This window comes from Eschrichtius robustus, chromosome 18 (genome assembly GCF_028021215.1).
Source record: "Eschrichtius robustus isolate mEscRob2 chromosome 18, mEscRob2.pri, whole genome shotgun sequence".
Lineage (NCBI taxonomy): Eukaryota > Metazoa > Chordata > Mammalia > Artiodactyla > Eschrichtiidae > Eschrichtius > Eschrichtius robustus.
This window is the reverse complement of record NC_090841.1, coordinates 53,055,265-53,061,434: the sequence shown is the minus strand read 5'-3', so window position 1 is coordinate 53,061,434 and position 6,170 is coordinate 53,055,265.

Here is a 6,170-nt window from a genome sequence, read left to right as displayed (position 1 = left end):
CAGGAGTTACTGACATTACCGGCAAAATGACCATCTAATAGGGAAACTGAAGGGGTGAACCAGCACGGCCAGTTCAGGAAAAGGGCTGACCCGCAACACGTTAAAGGAGGGGTTGTGAGAGGTGGGGCTGGAGAGATCACAGGGCCTGTGTTCCACACAGAAGGGTTTGTCCTTTTCCACGGCCAGTGTCTCTCAAATATCTGAGGACTGCCTGCTGCAGACTCATCTGGATGCTTGTTTAAAATGCAGATTCCTGACCTTCAACTCTGATTCACATCATCAGAACCTCTGGGGTGGGACCCAGAAGTCTTTAACAAAGACTTCAAGTAGCTCTTATACATCTAAAATTGGGGAAGCCCTGCAGTGTAGAGATTTGAAGAACACTAAGTATTTTAAACAAGAAATAACAGAGTAAATTCTGTTCTCATGAGACACTGCTTTGGAAGCAATGTGGAGCACGATTGCGAGATGGAAAGCAAGGCGGTGGGTTAAACAGCTACTGCAATTGACGGGCGAGAGAGATGCGGGTCTGAGGGAGGAAAGTGTGTGAAGATGGTGGAGGCCAGATCTGGAAAGACACAGTCATCGTAACCCACGAAGCAGATAGATGTGTAAGGTAAAGTTCTTAAGAGGTTTCTGGCTGGATGGCCATTAATCTGGATCAGGGATCAGCATACTATAGGCCAAGCCAAAGCCAGCCTACTGGCCAACTTTCGTAAATAAAGTCTTGGGAAGAGAACCACATTCATTTGTTTACATGTTGACTATAGCTGCCCTTCACTACAACAGCACAACTGTGACAGAAACTGCACGGCCCGCAAAGCCTAAAGTATTTACTATCTGGCCTTTGCAGAAAACATTTGCCAGCCCCTGACTTAGATAAACAGCATTAAGGGAAAAGAGAGGTAGCAATTGAATTGGAGGAGAAAAAAAGAAATCTGGAGATGATATGAAGTCTGTTTGGGGTAGAATGAGCTTACGGTACCATGGAGCAACCGCGGAGAAACTTAGGAGCTCTATCGGAATGCAAGACGAAAATGTGTTTATCGTGGTTTAGAGATGCTAATTAAAGGGAGGAAATGTTCAAGGAGAAACCGAAAAAGTAGAAAAAAAGAATAAAATAACGGGAGTCACAAATGCATGAGGAGTGAACAGAGAAGAGAAATTCAGAAGACACTGTAAGAAACAAGGAAGGCTGGTGTCCCCAGAGTCATGGGAAGGTAATGCAAAAACAAAGAAGTAGGCTGTCAATCAGAGTAAAATGAGAATGTTCAAAGGAACCTTTGAAATTGGCAATTTGAGAAACATCAGAGAACTCATCTGGAGCAGTTTGTGTGCGTGTGTGTGTGTGTGTGTGTGTGAGAGAGAGAGAGAGAGAGATGATGATGATAACATATCTCTATTTTCTCATCTCCTATTAACTCATTAATACACATTTTATATATATGTCATATAGCATGTCACCTTAGCAACAGAGAAGGATTAAGCATTTGGTTAAAGATAGCGTATTAAAAATATATGCTTTTTTCCTCATGCTCCTTCCAAAACTCCTCTAAAATGACAGGAAAAAAATGTTTAAAGGTATAATCCCACAAAGACAGAGATGAAAGAGGAGATAGCAGCTGACTAGAAATGTTAACGGTATTGTGTAAGATGAAAACCAGAGAGATGAGGGACCACAGAGTCAGATTTGGGCTGCCTCTACACAGTGTCTGCCAGGGAGGCAGCCGACCTGTTTCACAGCCCAGAAGAGGCTCAGGAGTTGGAGGAGCAGGTGTCTTTGAAGACAAGGGACGGAAGTGAAGCAAGAAACAAAAGATTCTATTAAAATTCTAAGAGATCAGACTCAAGCATCCATCTCCAGCCTGTACAACCAGTGATTGCTCCGAGTCAGCTGAAGACATGTAGCTTATCTTCCAGAGAGGTTGTGCCTGATATCCGTGGACTTGGTCACACAATGAGGACAGCTGAAGGTGAGAAGGGACGGAGGCCCCTTACTGGAATCAGAAGGATTAAGCAAAGACCTGCCTTATAGACAGTGAGAGCTTCAGCCCTCATCCCCCACTAGACACACCAGAAGAGTGACGGCAGCCTTCTACATCCCGGCAAAAGACTGAAGATTCTGTTCTGGGGAAATAACCAGCTCAACTCAAGGAAAAGAATACCTACAGGTATCAATATTGAGGGTGAGCAAGGTTCTCACTGAAATGGGTTTTCTGCCCCACCACACACATAGAATTTCCAATCTGCCCCTTGGTGCCACAGGTTGAAATCTGAACAAGCAGGCAAAGACCAATAGACATTTTAGGAAAATGTCTGAAGTGAAAGAACCTGAAACAAAGAGAAAAAAGTGGGGAGACTGAGGAAACAAAAGTGCAGAGAGCACAAGAAAAAAATACAACAAAATTGTAATTGATTTTCCCAGAGCAATAAACAACAAACAGCAAAAACTGGATGCTGTATAAATAAAAGGGACGTTCAAAGATGGAAAAAATGCTCCCAGAAAATGAAAATATGATGGGAGAAATAAAATAAAATCAAATTAAAGGATTTCAGAGATGAAGTTGAGGGAAAGTAGAATGTAAAGCTATTCTCCCAAAATGTGCTTAAGCTAAACTGAGGAAGGAAATTAAGGAATCCAGGAAACAGGTGAATCCAACACAGGAAAGACTCAAAAACTATTCCCAGGATGATTGAGGGGGAAAAAATACTGTTTAACCTGTCTACAATGCAGTTAATCTAGTTAGGAGCTGAAGACCAGAGGAAGTATCTCTCCAAGAAAAAGTAGAACAGAGAGATTGCTTTTTATGTTTGACCATATTTACAGGAGTTTATAAGTCTATGAAAGCATCTAAGGATAAATGGATAACAGTTACATAGAATGTAAGCAAACAAAAAAAGTAATTATACAATTATTCATCTCCAAAATTTTTTCTTGCAGGGAAAAATAATCATAATAGGTACATGACTTGGATATAAGTTAATTTATGTTGTCAATATGAACACCAAAGACTGTTTTAAATAGTCTTGTGACACAAATAAAATTGTGATCTAAATAAATTGGAAGAAAAGGGGAAGAAAAGTGTATATGATGGTTATGGTGCAACAAAGGTAAATCTTGATTTTCTATGGTAAAAACCTAACACCCAACTTGGGAAAACAATTTGCAGACTATCTAGAAAAGTTGAAGATATGCTTATCCTATGACCAAAATTTCTACTTGTAGAGAAACTGCTTATGTGACCAGGATACAAATATCAGAATGTTCATAGAAGTATTGTCTGTTTAGGCCTAAAATGGAAAAACTCTAACTCCATCTATGATAATTTCTATGATAATTTTCTGTGGCTAGAGTTTTTGGTATAGCCATACAATGAAATACTCTACTACAGTTTTCTCAACCTCAGCACTATTTATATTACACATGTGTTATACATTATATTATATAAGTACTATATAAAATTACATTTTTATGCATATATTATTTATTATATACATATGACATAAAATATGATGCACTTTATATACTACTAAATTTGTATAATTATTTCTTTAAGTATACATGCCTTATGCCCTTTTCTATAGTTGTGTTATAGTTTATAATTTAAGAAGTAAAAAAAACAGGAAAAATATAGATAACACCTAATTGAAAAATTGAGAATAGCAGTAAAAGTATGTTATTTAGGAATATGAAAGGAAAAGCCTGAAAAGGCTAGGAAAAAAAGAAAGTTATTATTTAAGGGTACAGAATTCACAAAAGCAAAGGATATGGGGAAGGGGCAGGAAGCAGCTATTACTCATTATAAACCTTCTTACAGTAAACTAGGTGCATATGTTAGTTTAATAAATATAAAAATTAATTTTGAAAAATGGAATAGTGGTAGAGTGAGGCATGTGAATGCATTTCCTGGGTCATACGCTCTGTAATCATTCTTGCTAGATTTTTTTATGCTGCTTATTAATCACAGTGGTGTTTATTATTTGCGGAGTGTCTGTATTCCTTGGAGTTGGCAGAAGTATGACAAGGTTATTTTACTAAACAGATACTATAGAAGCATTTTGTAATGTTGACTAAAGATTAAGTGAATAAATTCCAAAGGGGATTTTAAAACTATAATACATTCAATATAATAAGCAGGTAAATTCGAATGCCTTACTAAATTAATTCTTGAAAATATAAGCTTTTTGGCAAATCAAAGGAAACAGGGGAAAAGGAAAACAATGGCTGAAAGTGAAGTTCATTTTAATATGTTGTAGGTGGTGCTAGAAAAATGATCTTTGCCAAGAGGTCGAAACATAGTATAATCAACAAGACATGAATAAGCATTATCGTAGTCACTTTTAGACTAGGAAAGTTTTTATTATTTCAGTTGTTTAAATTGACATTGTAGTCGTTTGGAAACTCGCTGTTCAGTACATTTTAAAAAGATTGTGGAGAAAGCCAAGTTATAAATCTGAGATAAGCAACACTATTTATTCCTATCAGCAGCCCCAAAATCAATCACACAACATGGAGCTCAGTAAGAACTCTGACAGGAAAAGCGCAGAGGAGCCCAGACTCTATGGCACTCAGGGAAGGCTTCCTAGGGCAGGTGACATTTAGGCTGAAGTCTGAGCATGAGTGAGAGTTAGCTAGACAGAGGTCATAAACACAGAAATTTCTCCCAGGAGAGAAGACAGCACCGCATAGCCTAGAGATGAGCGAGAACACGATCTCTGAAGATGTGTATGTGTGTCTCTATGTACGCACATGCATGTGCATGGGTGTGTATGTCTCTGTGCATGTGTACGTGCGTGTGTATCTGAACTGTGTGTATGTCTCTGTGTGTACGTGTGTTTGTGTATGTGTGTGTAGCATCAGGGCAAGAGAACAGTGACAGGCAGGTGAACAAATCTAGTTCAGAAAGGCTCTTCAAAGATAAGAGGTTCAGATTTGACCTGGGTAGCGATGGGGAGACACTAAATACTTTTAATCCAGGGATGTGTACTTAGAAAGATCACCATGGATACACTGTAGACAGTTAAAGAGAGCAAAACTGGAATTCCAGAAACCAGTTAAAAGGTCATAGGTGATTTAGGTGACAGATATGGTGCCCTAGACTAGGATAATAGTCCTGGAAAGATGTAGCTGGACTAAAGAGATATTTAGAAGATATGTCAACAGGACCTCACCTAGTGATGAATGAAAAGTGAGGGTCAGGTAATTAAAGAGTCAACGACACATCCCAGGTGTCTGGCTTGGGTGATGTCGTTCACGGAGAGGGGGAATCACAAGGGAAAGGAAGCCTGAAATTATTTTGAAGGGTGTGTGTGTGTATGTGTGTGTGTGTGTGTGTGTACATGCCAGGAGTGAGGGGAGAACATGTATTTGAGTTGGCATCTCCTAAACTTGAGGAGCTTGTAAATCATTTGTCTTTTTTTATACGTGAGAATCTTGAGCGTTTACATAATGATGGGGGTAAACTGCTGGAGAGGGAGAGGTAAAAGATACAGAAGATTTGGGGGATATTGTAAAGAAGAAAACCCTGAGAAAGTGTGAGGAGATGGGATTGGAGTTCTACAAGGACAGATTGGGTTTAGACTGGAAGAGAGAGAGAGAAACAACTTTTTTTTAAAAAATTGAGATGTAATTGGCATATAACATTATACTAGAAACAACTCTTCTGATTAATCTTGGTTCGAGTCTCTGTTTTCTCCTCCACTTCTAAAAAGTTGTTGTTGAGACACACATAACCATATATCTACAAAATACATTCTGGAATACTGAAATAGATGATATTTAATTCGTTAATTGTACAGAAAATCTTCCTTATTCATAATAAACCATGGTGGGGACAACAGGACTTGGTTGAGATTATTATGAGAGAAAGTTGCTTAATTGTTTTCTATAAATATTGGGCCACAGCTTGAGTTGAAATTGTAAATTCCTTGGAACTTTGTGATTATGCCTCTGCCTCTTTTGTAACCCCCCAGGTGCTTTACATGATACTTTGTTCACTGTGGATATTCAGAAATGCTGACCACCAGCTTATAGTCATTTAAGTGCAGATTTAAATTTTTGTTTATTAGATGACTTGGGTAAGCAGGAAAACTCAAAAAATAGTGATTGATGACAAATTTTAAATTCTATTTCAGATAACACAATAAATATTGGTAGCTAGACTACCATT